This window comes from Podarcis melisellensis (assembly GCF_964234715.1).
Source record: "Podarcis melisellensis genome assembly, chromosome: Z".
Classification (NCBI taxonomy): domain Eukaryota; kingdom Metazoa; phylum Chordata; class Lepidosauria; order Squamata; family Lacertidae; genus Podarcis; species Podarcis melisellensis.
The window spans coordinates 41,145,261-41,161,123 of record NC_138547.1 but is presented as its reverse complement, the minus strand read 5'-3'; the positions used below and the strand labels follow the sequence as shown (position 1 = coordinate 41,161,123).

Below are 15,863 nucleotides of genomic sequence, written 5' to 3'. Positions count from 1 at the left end.
GTGTGAGCTTTGGAAAAAAAACCCTGCAGTGAAGTCTTGTGGCACCTTAAATACTAACAGATTTATTGTGAGAAAAGCTTACTTGGTGCCACCTGGTATTTTATGAATTCTGTAGTTGACTTGGCATGAGGAAAAGTGTGTGCGTGTACATCTGTGTGTTTTTAACAAGGTGTCACATTTTTGAACTGCAATCAGTTTCAGAACTTGCTCTACCAAGTTACACTGGGTGCACTTGCAGAAATCTAAACAGTGCTAAAGAAAGGGGGGGCACATTTTACATCCAGGCAGTTTAAATGAATGTAGACATTCTATAGCCACCAATTTATATGTTATGTAAACTGAGTAAATTGCCTGAGGTCTCTTTCCTTGAATAATTTAGATCGCATCTGCACCACACATTTAAAGCAGTATCATACCACTTTAAACAGGCATGGCATCTCCCAAAGAACCCTGGGAACTGTAGCTGGTTGAAGATGCTGAGCATTGTTTGGAGACTCCCTATTCCCCTCACTGAACCACAGTTCCCAAAGTAGTTTCCCCTTTTTGGGGGAAACTCTGTCAGTTTCCTCCTCTCTAGTCTCATTGTTGTCCCTTGCAGAACTCAGTAGGGAGGAGAATGGTGCAAAACTTGCATTAGTTGGCTCTGCCTCTTGTTGGGTTTGGCTCCAGCTACTGTTTGGGCTCCCTTTTTTCTGCCCTACCAGCCACAGCCACACAAGACCCAATGATCAATAAGCTCCACCCACCTGTGGGGTGGTGGAGATAAGGATCTTGCCTGGTGACTGGATCTGGTTCCCCACACCAATTTAGATGGCTTCGTAAACACTGTGCCGTTTGCATGCAGTGTTGTTTGTTTGCTGGCAGCTGTTAACAGTCTGGCAATGGCAATGACTGAGAGTTACTGCTATTCCTTCCAGGTGGGTTATACATTTTGTAAGAAAGTGGTTTTCTTATTTATTTATTTATTTTAAAAAAACATTAAACCAAGCTTGCTTAAGTGAGAGTGTGGGCCTGTTGCCATTTATGAAACCATAGGACTCAGTCCATCAAAACTTAATGGATGTGTTGAAGGAGTCTGCCTAGCTGAATTCTGAGTATCATTAAATAAGATGAAATGCTATAATCTGGTGCGCCAGGCAGCCCCCCAGAATTACACTTATGCATGTTAACTTTCCAAGTGACGCTGCAAAGTAAAGAACTCTTAATTGGATTGTCTCGTGCTGGCAGCCAATGCATGCTCATCTGTTATAATGAAGACTTTGTGTTCTGAGAAATGTTTTCTCCTAGGACTGGAAAGTAGTTAGGCTTTTGGGACAGGCAACGGTGTTGCCATTACCATGGTTAAAATGAGTTTTAAAATATCCTTCCCCACCCCTACCCCTTTTTTCCTTTTTTAAGAGTTCTACACCCAGTTTTGGACAAATATTTCCCAAACTTCTGACAGATGAGAACCAAACTAAAAGACACACGGGAGATTTAGAAACACTCTCTCTGCTTACAGCCCTGCCCCTCTGAACCTCAAACTAAATGTTAATAATTTATAGCCCACTGACTAGAAATAAAAAGTTATAGGATGTAAAATACAGAGAAAATACAGAGAAATACAGAGAAAAGGTGTGTGTGGGGGGGAAACCTCAGAAAGCAATAATAGATTAATGGAAACAGTGATAATTTTTGCAACTTACCTGTTAAAAAACCAGAGCTCTCCAATAAAACGATCAGAGACTCTACGAGCTTGGGATGGTCTGTGTAATGGAGTATTATCACAGTTTCTCTGCCTCTCTCATCACCCCAGGATAAAAAGAAAATCAGTTTTTTAAAAAGTGGTGCTGAGTCCATCTCTCTGTTATTACAAGGACAGTGTTGTTTGCAGGAGTTTTTGGTATATATATGCCCTGTAAACTTTTTGAGGGAAATGCATTGAAGCCTGCAGAGGGGGTGGGGACCCACTTTCCTGTATCTGGTAATAGATAGTCAGTTCAAATTAGGCAGTCTATTCTGAAAACCGGAACCTGGCAAACCTGGAGGGATGCTTTTTTGTTTGGTTTTCACTTGAAAAGCAGTTGTGTGAAGCTCCTTGTTTCAATGGACTGCCGAGAGCTGCATAGCCTCCTTCCCTGCTTATCTTCTGTTCAAAGTCACCATCTCCAGGTTGCTTTTCACTCTGCAGGGGAAAAGACACAGGGATTCTGTTTCTAGACCATTTTGGGTTGGGGAAAGAGGTGCAAGAAGCACCCTCAGCTCTGCAGCATCTCTGCAAGAGGAATAATGAAATGATGGAGTTGCACCTGGTGCAGAGATAGCATCAGAATCACCTGCCTTCTACACCTCCAACACAGGCAAAAGTAGATCTGTGGCCCTTGCAGAGAAGCAGCAGAAAACACTCTTCCATTCTTTATAGCACACAGCTTTGGCTGAGCAAAGAAAATTGAGCGAAGGTATGGAATTAGCAGACTTAGGAGTCCTTGTTAGCACAGGTGTCTTTAGAAGCACCTTCATCCTTGCCAGCTTTATTTGAGCTTGTTGGCTTTATCTCACCATCTTCTTATTCCAGAGAAAAAGTTGGGCACAATTTTTTGTGCTGAAGCTTGTTGCTTGTTTGTCTCTTCCTCCAGCTTCATATGCCTTGTTGGCTATTGATTCTTTTGAAGAGAGTTCGCATCAAAAGCAATATATCATTATATTATAGGATGGAGTGAGGGGTTGGTTGCTCTAGATATTACCTTTGGGTCCCCTCTGTAGTTTTATACCTGTATAATGTTGAAGGAACTGTTGAAGTGGTCAAACCCGTCTCTTGGGCTTCATACACCAAAATGTATGAAGCACCAAAATGTAGTTTTTCTTCAATCCAGAATTGTTCATCCACAAGGTTGTGGGTGGTTACTTGATACGTCTTTGATTACGTTTCCCATACCTTTCGCTCCCTGCCCAGGTGAATGAAGAAAGAAGTGGTAATTGCAGTCTTGAGGTATGCCCTCCCACATCATTGGGCAGGTGTAGGTACACATGTGTTTTCAAACAGGTACAGCCAGTGCTACTTTTCTAGAAAAAGAGGTGCCAGAGCTCACCGTAAACTTCTCCCTTCTTCTCTTAGAATGGCAATAGTGCCCACCTGACAGGTGCCGTTGCTGAGCTCTGATTGATGAGCTCTGGCTGAGGGGAAATACCCTGAGTACAAGGCAATGCAGAATTAATTGGCAGTGCACATTTATTTTTGTAATGCAACTAGTATCTCTTGAAGCACTTTTCAGGGGCAAGAAATATGCAGTAAACCTAGTGTGTGGACTACATAGAAAAAAGCAAGTACTCAGTCTCCAATGATTAGGTTATCCATGTCTTTTCCTCCCTACATACAGCCCAGGTGAATGAAGAAGGAAGTCATGACTGTAATCTTGGTATACACCCGGAGTCAAGCCTTGCACAGCTATTTGTTGCAGCAGCACTGGCTATAAGCTGCCCAGGCGAATGATGCCTCTGGGACTGGCCAGGGGGTGCTGGTTGCCAGGAGATGAGTAAGCAAGCAAGCAGAGGAGGGAGCCCAGCCAGCTAGTCCTACAGCCCTTGCTGTTGAAAATGGACAGACAAGTGGGAGGCCAGGCAGGCAGGCACTGTGCTGGCCTTTCATGTGCTTGCTGTGTGCAAGGCCTGCCTGGGAGCTGAGTGCCTGGTGCTGAAGGGGAGCCAGTCTGCCTTGGCAGTGCCCTCTGCTGCCTCCCAAGGTAAGGTGCTGGCCTCACGTTCACCTCTGGCCAGTCTCTGTTGGGCCACTAAGGCTGGGGGCATTTTCTTCCCAAGCCCCTGTGGGGCAGTGTGAGGAGGCACCTCTCTTTGGGGCAGGGAGGGGCAGCTCAGTGACCAGGGGCAGCGGCAGCAGCTGCCCGGAGGACTCCCAAGGAGAGGGCAGAGGAGAGGAGTCTGAGGGAACCTTCCACAAGGGAGGGTGTTTGAATAAGGGAGAGAGGCTGCCAGCTCTGCAGGCAAGGGGTGACATCACTGGGCTCCTGAGCCCCACAGGAGTGCCTCCTCACATTGAGTGCAGAAAGAATGTAGGGAGCCGTAGACTCAAAAGGTTTGAAAACCTCTGCTGTAGGGTAAAGGAGAATCAATATGCAGCGAGCTTTTATTTTAGGCATGAAGCCAATTTCTCAAGAAGCACTTTTCAGGGGCAAAAAAGTATGCAATAGATCTTGGTTATATGTGGATTACATGGAAAAAACAAGCACTTGATCCCCTCTGAGTCTAGAAAAAAAAATGTTGTGTAAATGCAGCCTTTGTTAAGTTAATGGATGTAGCCAAGCCTATCATGTACCTCTTTGAGGGACTAAAAAGAGTTGACCGAGAAAAACTGTGTTGTCATAGAGACTACTTGCTTGAGATGCTTCCAGAAGAAAGGAGAAAGGCCTCTCCGCCACCTTCCATGGCAAGAGGCGATGCAATCCTGTAAGGTGTAGGAGAGTAACAGGCCAAGGATCAGTCTGGTGTAAACTCTTGCAGGAGTTCAGCAAGAGGACGTGCACCAGTTGGAAGCAAAGCAGTATGTCTGGCCCAAACCTTTTGCAGGTGCAAATGGCATCAAAACCAGATTGCATGTAATCACCTTTATACCATCATGAGCATAAGTCAAGATGTTGGCATCTGTCTGTCTTGGGAGGCAATGGAAGAGTGTGTCTTCGGGGGTGAAGTCAAACTGTTGGAAGGTTACAGTGCCTGTTATGCCTGTGGAGACCAATACGGGAGAGACATGTTTTGTTGCAGCTGGGGCAGATGAAGGTGTGTGGCTGTGTTGCTGCAGATGCACCACGGCATTTCTCCTCTCTGCGTTCCTCCCAGCAGTCATTTCTCCTCTGGTCACTGTTGTGGATACACAACCTGCCTTGTCTTCAGGCACTGTGGTTGTCTTGCAAGGGATTCCCACACAGCGGGGTTGATGTTGCCAGCCTTCACATGTCTGAAGATGAGTGCACAGTGCAAATGGCGTCTGAAGGAGCCCAGAGAGGCTTGACCTGCTTTCTGTGCTGAAACCAAAGCTATAACTTTGGCGAACCCTGGACACCCAGTAGAGAAGCAGCGTCTGCTGGATTGTTAATGCCATGAGCCATCATACACTCAGTCTGCATATGTGTGTAAGTAAAACCATATACAGTGGTACCTCAGGTTAAGAACTTAATTCATTCTGGAGGTCCGTTCTTAACCTGAATCTGTACTTAACCTGAAGCACCACTTTAGCTAATGGGGCCTCCTGCTGCCGCCGCACTGCCACAGCACGATTTCTGTTCTCATCCTGAAGCAAAGTTCTTAACCTGAAGCACTAGTTCTGGGTTAGAGGAGTCTGTAACCTGAAGCGTATGTAACCTGAGGTACCACTGTATTGCCAATGACACAGTAGTCTCCAGTAACCTGCATTCCAAGGAAGCCCAACCTCAGATCTGTGCAGGCACCTCAAAAGTATCTCACTGCTTGGAGATTGGAGTGCATGCAACAGTGACATTCCTTGATTCAGTCCAGCTTTCCTTGCTTCAAAACGCAGCTCCAAGCACATGAGAACCCTTCTTTTCCAAGGAACATTAATCCATGACTGGCAGAAAAGGCTTAACAGGCAGCCTAAGATTCTGGGTGGACTGTTTATGTGCAGGGAAAGTAGGGGGTGGGCAGTTTTCTTATTTAATGGTTGTTGCCACTTCAAAAAAGAAAAGAAAAAGAGGACGCTTAAGAGCAAAGGAAGGATACAGCTTTCCCAGCAAATTTTGCTTCTCTTCTTCACTGGACAATATGATCCTTGGCGGAAGATTGAGTTACTCAGAAAGGGAAACCAGAATCAAAGCCGGGGGCTTACTCCGCATGACTGACTGGCTGATCCCTAAAAAGGATTCCATTCTCAGTTCCTGAAGGCATGTTCCCAAGCTCAGCTTCTCATGTGAGCTTGGAAACAAGCTGGAGGTAAAGTGAGTTAGACTGGGCTTTCCCACTTGCAGAATGAGATACTGTAGAGAGAAGCTCTTGCTAATCTGGTCTCATAACTTGGTCTGTTACAGACTGTTTTATCCCGTGCTGCAAATGTGGAGAATTCTGTCTGCCCTGCCCTTGCAAGTAAGTCTAACAAAGTCACTGGCACGAGAAAATCTTTATCGACTCCTCTGCCCACCCTGTGCCTGCACTTAATTCACTTGTAACTACAGTACTAATATGCTTACAGAATGCATATATTGTTTTTCAGTGCTGTGCTATCAAAGTAGCGCGTAATTAAATCAATTACATACAAGCAATTTAGAATCAATATATAAATAGCAAAAACCCCTAAAGCCTGCTTTAAAAAAACTCTCACACAACAAAAATAAGCAAGATCAGTTGTAGATGACTCACAAATGCGGTGCAAACTCACAAATGCAAAAGTGTACAGAATGATATTCACTTGTTTGCAAAACACCAGTACATCTTTTCAAACCATCTTCCCAAAGGTTGACTGAATGCATGGAAGAGGAGCAAGATTGCGGCTAATGAATGCATCTGAATACCACTTGGTGAGGAACAGACAGTGAGCATGGCAAGATCTGTCAGAAGAAGAGTCAAGGCCAGGCATAGGCAAGCTCAGCCCTCCAGATGTTTTGGGACTACAATTCCCATCATCCCTGACCACCGGTCTGGTTAGCTAGGGATCATGGGAGTTGTAGTCCCAAAACATCTGGAGGGCGAGTTTGCCTATGCCTGGGCAAGGCACCTGATCACCTTCAGAAGACGATTTGTCTTCAGCAGGATGAGGAGACAAGGGACAAGCTTTTCTTCTGCGCTTCCCTATCCCACTGCATCCTGGCTCCTCAAGGACCTTGGTCTCCTTCTCCAAATGCTTTGGGGACTGTGTGAAGAACTCCCCCATTCCTTTTTGCTATGGCGGTGCTGGCCTCACACACGCACTGGATTGCCACCAGCATAATTACTTTCCAACTTTCTGTGGAGAAGGAGAGGAACCCCCACCAGCTTTTCGGGAGCATAACACTTTCCGTTGAGCCCTGGCAGCCACCACTTTGTTATTGTCCACATTCACAGCCCTGAGTTCTCACTGGAAGGACAGATCCTGAAGCTGAGGCTCCAATACTTTGGCCACCTCATGAGAAGAGAAGACTCCCTGGAAAAGACCCTGATGTTGGGAAAGATGGAGGGCACAAGGAGAAGGGGACGACAGAGGACGAGATGGTTGGACAGTGTTCTTGAAGCTACCAGCATGACTTTGGCCAAACTGTGGGAGGCAGTGGAGGACAGAAGTGCCTGGCGTGCTCTGGTCCATGGGGTCACGAAGAGTCGGACACAACTAAACGACTAAACAACATTCACACCCACTGCTGTTCCTTGTGACACATGAACCAAGACATCTGAAATTAGGCTGTGTAGATCTTTCATGTGCAAAGCACATGTGCAGCAGCAGCAGCAGTCCAGCTATGTGTGTGTGTTACTGGCATGGCTCTTGACACTTACTGTAATATGAGAAACAGATATCAGAAAGGCAGCACAAGGCCCCTGAATACTTAACCCATCTCTCACTTGCGGAAACTTCTTCTTTCCTACCTAATGAACCAAAAGCTTCTCATTCCCAGCCATTGAGATAGATTGGGGGGGGGGTGTGCGTAAGCAAATGCTCCAGAAGGCATTGACCACTAGTAATGGCTTGGGTGGGAAAAGCTGCCATTGCCTTCTGCCCTAATAAGCCATCACCTACCACTTTCTGGTAGCTAAGGCAGGAATGTGGGACGCTGTGGGTTAAACCACAGAGCCTAGGACTTGCTGATCAGAAGGTCAGCGATTCGAATCCCTGTGATGGGGCGAGCTCCCGTTGCTCAGTCCCTGCTCCTGCCAACCTAGCAGTTTGAAAGCACGTCAAAAATGCAAGCAGATAAATAGGTACCACTCTGGCGGGAAGGTAAACGGCGTTTCTGTGTGATGCTCTGGTTTGCCAGAAGCAGCTTAGTCATGCTGGCCACATGACCCGGAAGCTGTACGCTGGCTCCCTCGGCCAATAAAACAAGATGAGCACCGCAACCCCAGAGTCAGTCACGACTGGACCTAATGGTCAGGGGTCCCTTTACCTTTAAGACAGGAATGTTGGGGGTTTGCATTTGCTGAATGACCTTCTGCCATCTGTAAGGGAGTTGTCAGGGAATGAGGTCTTGCACTAGCATGCTGTGCAGGTGCCAAGGGTCAAATATGCAAGCAGCTCCTCAGAGTGGAATCCCAAGTGATGTGTGAGACCGTGGCTGTATTGGGACTTGAAGGGCCAGAAGACAGGGAGTCCCATGGTAAGTGGACCAATGGCAGGTGGAATAGGCTCATTCTAGTTTTGTCCCCTGCTGTGTTCTACTAAGGAGGAGGAGGAAACTGACAGTAAAGGGCTGCCCATTGTGGTGGTTGTTTTTTTAAAAAATGATCCATATTCTTTATTTGTTTCCACCGTTTTTCCAAAACTGGTACAAAAATGAAAATAGCAAAGGGGAGGGGAATGCAGTCATGGGGGTTTTTGACGTCGCCACCAGACATAATCAGCAAGATAGCTGCTTGCTTGAACACAGTCCTGCAGCTCAGACATGACCCTCCCACCTCTGAAAAGAACCCCACACAGTCACCCTCTCCCACCCACCCACCCACCCACCTGCTTCATAAAAAGTCAAAGAGTTTGACACAAAACAAGCTTTGGTCGCTAGCAGTAAACATGGGAGTTACATTCGTTTTGTCTCCTAGTACACAATAACGTAGCCACGCAATAAGTTGTCATCATCCCCCCACCCCTCCCACCCCCAATATATTCAGTGCTCCCTATTCCACAGTGACCCTGAATGCAGACTTGGCACTCAAGTTTGTGAACAATCATCAAAAAAGAAAACTGGAAATAAGCCAGAAAGATTTACATAAGATATTTACACATACTAAATATCTAAGAAGGGAATAGGGGGAAAACAATGCTACTGTATTTTATTTTATTTTTAAGATGGATACAAAACTAGAAGGGGTAGCATTTAAATCTTTGGACACACTCTAGGGAAGCATCCCTTTTCTTCTGGCAACTATATAAACCAATGCATTTGGCCTCATTGACACAAGGCACGTTAACCTGAGGCAGCCTCCCCCAATCCGCACGTTGAACCACTTACAGATCCCGGCGCCATGCAGGAGTGGCTGGCTCTCCTCATCTGGCTGGGGCGCAGCCACCTGCAAACTGCTGGTTAGAAACAGACCCCATTCTGCACCTCTGGCTGGAGCAGCCTCCCCTCCTCTCTCCCTTGGGGTTGTTTTAAGGAAGAAACAGGCAGATGGGGTTTGCTAAGCACAGACTGAGGTTGGCGAGGCAGTGCTCCACTTGTAAACTTGGAATTTAACCTTTGTACCTGTTGTATAGTCGGAAAGATGGGTGACAGACACAGCCCTTTATTAGAGCCGTTAGCACTGCTCTATGTCTCTGAACAACAGCGAAGCTGACTGCCTTATATAATGCTCAATAACTTGTAACAGTAACGATTTCCAATGAACTACCCAATCGGTGAAAACAACTCTCAATCCTTCATTTGCATACTGGTGGCCCAGAGTGAGAACTGCAGCCAGTCTGAATACAGCACCAAAGAAGAGAACTGCAGGCTGTGCAGGCCAGAGTGGCTCAGGTGATACCCCCGGGGGCTGCCATCTCTTTTTTGTGGTAGCCATCATCTGCCCCTCAGCCCTGCAAGTTCCTTGTCAAAATAGGGCATTCTGGGGCATTAAGATAGCAGCTGCTACCTTGATGGAGCTTTGAAGAGCTCCAGTAAGCCCCCCCCCAAAAAAACATTTCCCACAACCTCTGGAATTAGCAAAGGGTGGGGTTGCTCCCACTGATTCTTACACCATGCTCCCCAAGCCAATTTGGATGGAATGTTTGGTTTTCCAAATTTTAGCCAGCTCTATTCTTAACTGCATTGGAGTTGGACCTGACAGCAAGCAGTAAGAGAAGCACCGGTGATTCATCTTGTCACCAAAACCTCTTGGATGAGGAGGTAAATAGAGAGCTGTCCATCACTACTTCTTCCCAGTTTCACCTGCTTTTCTAATGTTTCTGTTCATGTCTGTGAAACTTCTCCATCAGCCCCCAGCATCACTGATGACGGACTGGTGTCTTTGACATCCTTCTGCACTGCAATCATAAAGGACTTTTAAACTTAAAGAGCTTCTCCATACGCAGTGGAGGCTTGGTCCATTTGGGCAAATGAGGCACTGCCCCCAACAAACTCAGTCAGCCTCCACCTCTCTTCCTCCTGACTTACAACCAGTTCAGGGGTGATAGCATTTGCTACTTCTTCTTTAGTCTCAGTGTTGCCCTTGCTGAACTCAGACAAGAGGAAGATGGGAGCAAAACCAGAACAGCCTCTCTCTGTTGTAAGTATCTGGATCTGCCTGCTGTCTGTTCTGGCTCTGCCTACTCTGCGTACTCCCTGCATCCAGCCCCACTGGCCCCAAACGGGCACCAGCCACCACGGGCAATGGGTTAACTTCCATTAATGCTTAATAAGGCATATTTTCCAGGTGCTCAGCATTACCCAATACTTATGCCTCCCTTGATCCCAGAACTGATCTAAAAGGGAATGAGAAGCACGTGGAACATGCATCCCAGTGCTACTCTGGGATGGCTTTGTGCTAAAATTAAAGACCACTGTCTGGTTTGCATAATTCTTGGACTCAACAGAGCAAAATGGCTTCATTTTGTTTGTGTTGGGTTCCTGCCATCCTAAGTAGCGTTGCCTTGGCCTCCCAGTTATTCCCAAGTGGGGAAAAGTCCTTTTAAATACAAACATACACAAAAAGGTGCTTAAATGTTTTGGACGGATGGATTAGGAATGGATTTCTATGCAAAATGAGCCACTTTGGTGGTTTATGCTCCACCACAGATGTTGTTAGTGGTTTAGGCAGCTTTAGAGGCATGTATTAATTTGGAATTGCGTCCCACTGTTTCCCACTCTTAATTGTTTTAACTGCTTTTATGTATGTAATCTTTGTAGATGTAAATTGCTTTGGAATGCTTCATGGGAAGCAATTTTTCAATGAAAAAAAATATTATTATTATTAACAGAGCAGATGGATGGTGTATATTAATATATATCAGTGATGGCTGATGGATTATTCTTATTGTTAATGTGAGCTGACAATATTTATTCTTATGTATTCTTATTATTCTGTATAAATTTAAAGAGGACTTGGGTTGACTGATTCATGGATCTGTTAGCATATCCATCCCTGATTTTTACAGATCTAATTTACTGAGTTGTTCTGAAGATAAAATGGTTATTACAAATAATTGTAATAGAGATGAGATGGGATGCACAGATGGGGTGTAACTGTGGTGGATTATCTTCTTTGCAGGCAAAAGACCTCTTCTTTCAATCCACGTAGGATTGGAAGACACCCCTTTCTGAAACTGTTAAATAGTGGTAAAGATGGAGGAAGGACACAACTCTGTTGAATTCACAGCTCTTTATTACAGCAGTTAGAACTGCTCATGGAGTCAGACTGACTGCAGCCTAGCTGGCTGCTTTAAGTAACTTGTAACAGTAACAACTCCCAACTAGCTAACCAATCAGTGAGCGACAGTTCTCAATCCTTCATTTGCATACTGGTGGCCCTGAGTGAGAACTGCAGCTAATCTTAATACGTGGTACCTCTGGATACGAACTGGATCCGTTCCGGAGCCCCGTTTGCATGCAGAAGCGAACGCAACCTGCATCTGCGCGTCTGCGTGGGTCACGATTTGCTGCTGCTGCACATGTGCATGATGTCATTTTGACCATCTGCACATGTGCGAGTGGCGAAACCCGGAAGTAAAGCGCTCCGTTACTTCCGGGTCGCTGCGGAGCGCAACCCGAAAGCGCTCAACCTGAAGCAACTTCAACCCGAGGTATGACTGTACATAGCAGAAACCCGGAAGTGTCTAGACAGCACAGGCAACTCCCCCTGCTTTCATTGGGGTTATGTTGTGGGCCTCTGCATGCATAAGTAAAATGAGCACCATCTAAAGCCTCTAAACACCTGTTTTTTTAGCTGCTCTCCATGCTCTTTGTCTTCAGATGGCCAGAAAGGACAGGGAACAATGTGTCTGAGCAATACAGCTTCCTGCCCAACAGCTGCCACAGTTGTGAGAGCTCCCACATGCCATTTTGGAGCCCATAGGTTTTTTTTAAAAATAAGGAATTTAAACCCTTACTTCTTGAATTCTGGCTCGCTGAGATCCTCTTCAGGCTCTGGGGAGGGTCTCCTTATGAACCACAAGCACTTTTCAGCTCTCTCCCACCACTTCTGGGTTTGAATGTATTTATTTATTTATTTTGTGCCACCATGCATGTGTGTTGATTCCGCTCAAGTGGGGAGCTGCCAGTACTAAGCTAGATGGTCTCAGGATCAGGCCGCTTCCTGTGTTCTGTATAAAGGATGGTTGTAGCTTTCCGTTCAGTGGAAAAGGGAAACCTATAAATAATTCGATTTTTATGAGGACTCCTCAGAATTGTTATGAATACTTCTGCAAATGAAATAATATGCAAATCTATTATAAAATAGGTCCTTCTGTCCTTTTGGCAAAGCTCAGCATATAATAAAAAAGGCCTATTTTGACTGACAGCTGATTAGAAAACCACAATTTCTTTTTCAGATTTTATGGCTGTCAAAATAATACAAAACTGGAGATTGGAAAAATCTGGTTGACATGAGAATAGCCAGAAATTAGTAGCAGAGATGTGCTGGCTCACTCATCTGAGTCCAGCCTGGTGTTTGAGGTGATGCAGCTGTCTCCAATTTCCTTTGCTGGAATGTCATAATGTCACAAATCCAGCTGAAAACTGAGCAGGACTTAACTACTTTCTGCAGGGGTTTGGAAAATCGTCTTGGTAGAGCAGGAAAGATGGGTGATAGCTTGGTTAAGCTAGACAGAAGCTGGACTGCAGACAATATTAGAGGTGGGTTGCTAATTCATTTAATTGGTTGTTAATTTGGGGAAGAGGAACGTGGGTGGCACTGTGGGTTAAACCACAGAGCCTAGGACTTGCCGATCAGAAGGTCGACGGTTCGAATCCCTGCGATGGGGTGAGCTCCTGTTGCTCGGTCCCTGCTCCTGCCAACCTAGCTGTTCAAAAGCACGTCAAAGTGCAAGTAGATAAATAGGTACCACTCCAGCAGGAAGGTAAACGGCGTTTCTGTGCGCTGCTCTGGTTCGCCAGAAGTGGCTTAGTCATGCTGGCCACATGACCCGGAAGCTGTACGCCGGCTCCCTTGGCCAATAAAGCGAGATGAGCGCCGCAACCCGAGTTGGCCATGACTGGACCTAATGGTCAGGGGTCCCTTTACCTTTTTTTTAATTTGGGGAAAACAGGTAGAGCATTTGTTTTGCATGCAGAAGGTCTCAGGTTCAACCCCCAGTATCGCCAGGTAGGGGTGGGAATGTCCTTCTGAAACCCTGGAGAGCTGCTTCCAGTTAGTGTAGATAATAATAAGCTGGATGGACTAATAGTCTGACTCTGTATATGGCAGCTTCCCATGATCCTAGTCCTCAGTGGTTCATCTGAACATTATGTTTTTGCCAAATATTGGCAATGCATCTGTAACGGGAAAATCTCGGTGCGAGGCTGCTCAGTCACCCAGCTCGTCAGGCAGAGCCCACGGGTCCCTGCGGAATAAAGGAAGGAGTCCAGCCACCAACCAGAGCAAATAGCTGTAGACCAAAGTTTATTGTGCAACAGGTTCAAAGAGGAATTTTGAACCCTGAGGATAGGGTGGCAATGACTTTTAAAAGTTTCCCACCATATCACAGAATACAGTTCGTTTAGCATCATTGATACATTATTGCCACATCACTGACATGTCACAAAAGGGGAGGGGTAGACAGGGGTTACACTAGTTTAACCTTGGCAAAGATGTCCGGACCAGTCCTTGGTACAAGATTAGCATAAGCAGATATGTCAGGGCAAGACCCAGATATAAGATTAGCAGAGGCAAACACATCTGAAGTCCCACCACCCAAAGTACAATAGAACTTCCTTTGCATGTCTGCAGCCTGAGGCAAGTCTGGTGATGAGAGTTGGCTTTCCTTGGAGAACAAGGAGCCCAGCAATTGTCACCTCCGGGCATTTCCTGGGTAGGAGGTGTGTATACATGTCTTCAAGCTTGGGGAGGTGGCAGGGAAAAGAGTCCTTTTTCCAAGGGCAAAATGGTGTTGGAATGGAGGAACTTGGCAAAGGTGTTGATTTTATATGATTCATAAAGCTAGGTATATTCCCTGACCTGTAAAGTCGAAAGGATACATTCAGGCATAATATTTGTAACTGTTAACAACTTTAAAGATATGCCCTGCCCCATAATTTCCATAACACATCTTTACTATTTCTCTGCTTATATATAATACGTAACGAGTTCAAGACATGATATGTAACAGCCATACAAGGGTTATGTGGCTGCCCTTGATTGCAGCAGCCCCACATCTCCCCCCCACGTATTCTTCATAACATCTAGTAAAAGAAGACACATGGCATGAGTTCCCTGCCCACTCAAGGAGCTGCCAGAGACATGTGAAAGTCTCAGCACAATGATGCCACACCAGTGTTTTCTTCTGCTGGCTCATGCCAGGGAGAACCAAGGGCTAGGAGAAGTGGGTCTGTTGCGGGCCTGGTGCCAGCATCTGACATGATCAGGCAGGTGCCAAGATCCATGAACATAGGAGAGGTCACTGGGAGCTGATTCTGGCTATCAATCTCCTCCCCCCTTTTTAAAAAAACCTTTTTACCAGGGCAATGTGTATGCCACAGAGAAACGTGCTGGCTGAAACTACAGCTGCCTACCATCTCCATTTCCCCCAAATGCCTCTGGAGCCAACCACATCAGGGGCCCGAGGCAATATAGGGGAAAGGAAGTTCCACTCAGGGCTGCTTTGCTTCTTACTATAAAGGGACCCTTGCTCACCACTGGGCGGAGGTGGGGGGGGGGCATGGCTACAAGCCTAGCAATGCCTTGTTTGTCCCTAGAGATCCCAAAGATACTGGTGGGAAAACCTGCCTCCTCCTATGTCTTCAGTTACAGATGTCACACTTGTGGTTCCAAGGGATTTGAGAAGATACTGGTTTTAGTTCAGGAGGCAGCTGTGTTCTATCAAGATAAGCTTAGGTTTTACACCAAATGCATGTGACTTTTCCTAGAGGGAGCTGTTCCAGTTGAGATGGCCCAGCCCTGAAATGTTTCTAAGGGTGGGTTCCCAATGGAAATCTCCTGCAAGGAAAGGGGTTATTTGCCTGAATTTCAGTATATTAAACTTGCATAGCAGTGATGAGCTGAAGTTTCTTGTGTGTGTGTGTGTGTGTGTGTCTGCTGAATCTAACTTCTGTTGGGCAAACCCCCTGGGAAAACAGTTCTAAAAACTTCTTAGCCAGTTCCAAACTTACATTGCCCCACCCCCTTCTCTTTCCCTTCCAGTTATCATCTGGCAGTGGTAACTAGGAATACTCACAACATCCCCTGCCCCTGAATGCCTTCGGTGCTGCTCTAGTAGAACCACAAGCACACAGACATTGGGAAATGCAATCTTCCCAGAGCACGCGAGTGCTCACTCTGATCAACAGGCGCCCTGGGAATTACATGCTCCAAGGCTCCTTGCATGTCATGTTGCATGTTGTAATGTGAATGCTCAGGAACAATGAGTCCTGGGGCATGTGGTCTCGTGAGGGCTCATCCAGATTTCTGCTCGTCCTGCCACTTCCCCTGGGGAAATGTAATGTAATAAGAGTAGCTTCACTTCTCACTCAGGGTCACCAGTATGCAAATGAAGGACTGAGAACTGCAGCTCACTGATTGGTTAGCTAGTTGGGAGTTGTTATTGTTACAAG

At 46.1% G+C, this 15,863-nt stretch overlaps 1 protein-coding gene and 1 long non-coding RNA gene across 8 annotated transcripts in view; one reads left to right on the top strand and one right to left on the bottom strand.

Moving 5' to 3' along the window:
- Positions 1-15,863, bottom strand: part of LOC309362176 — a 120,239-nt gene that overhangs the window by 1,318 nt on the left and 103,058 nt on the right. For all 6 annotated transcript variants that reach the window (XR_014164834.1, XR_014164835.1, XR_014164836.1 and 3 more), the window contains one exon: positions 1,686-2,164. This is a non-coding gene — a long non-coding RNA (uncharacterized lncRNA). The remainder of the gene's footprint in view (positions 1-1,685; positions 2,165-15,863) is intronic.
- The window catches only part of GPR50 (G protein-coupled receptor 50), a gene marked incomplete at its 5' end in the record, with an annotated part of 66,986 nt that overhangs the window by 44,873 nt on the left and 6,250 nt on the right, over positions 1-15,863 (top strand). The window lies entirely within an intron of this gene.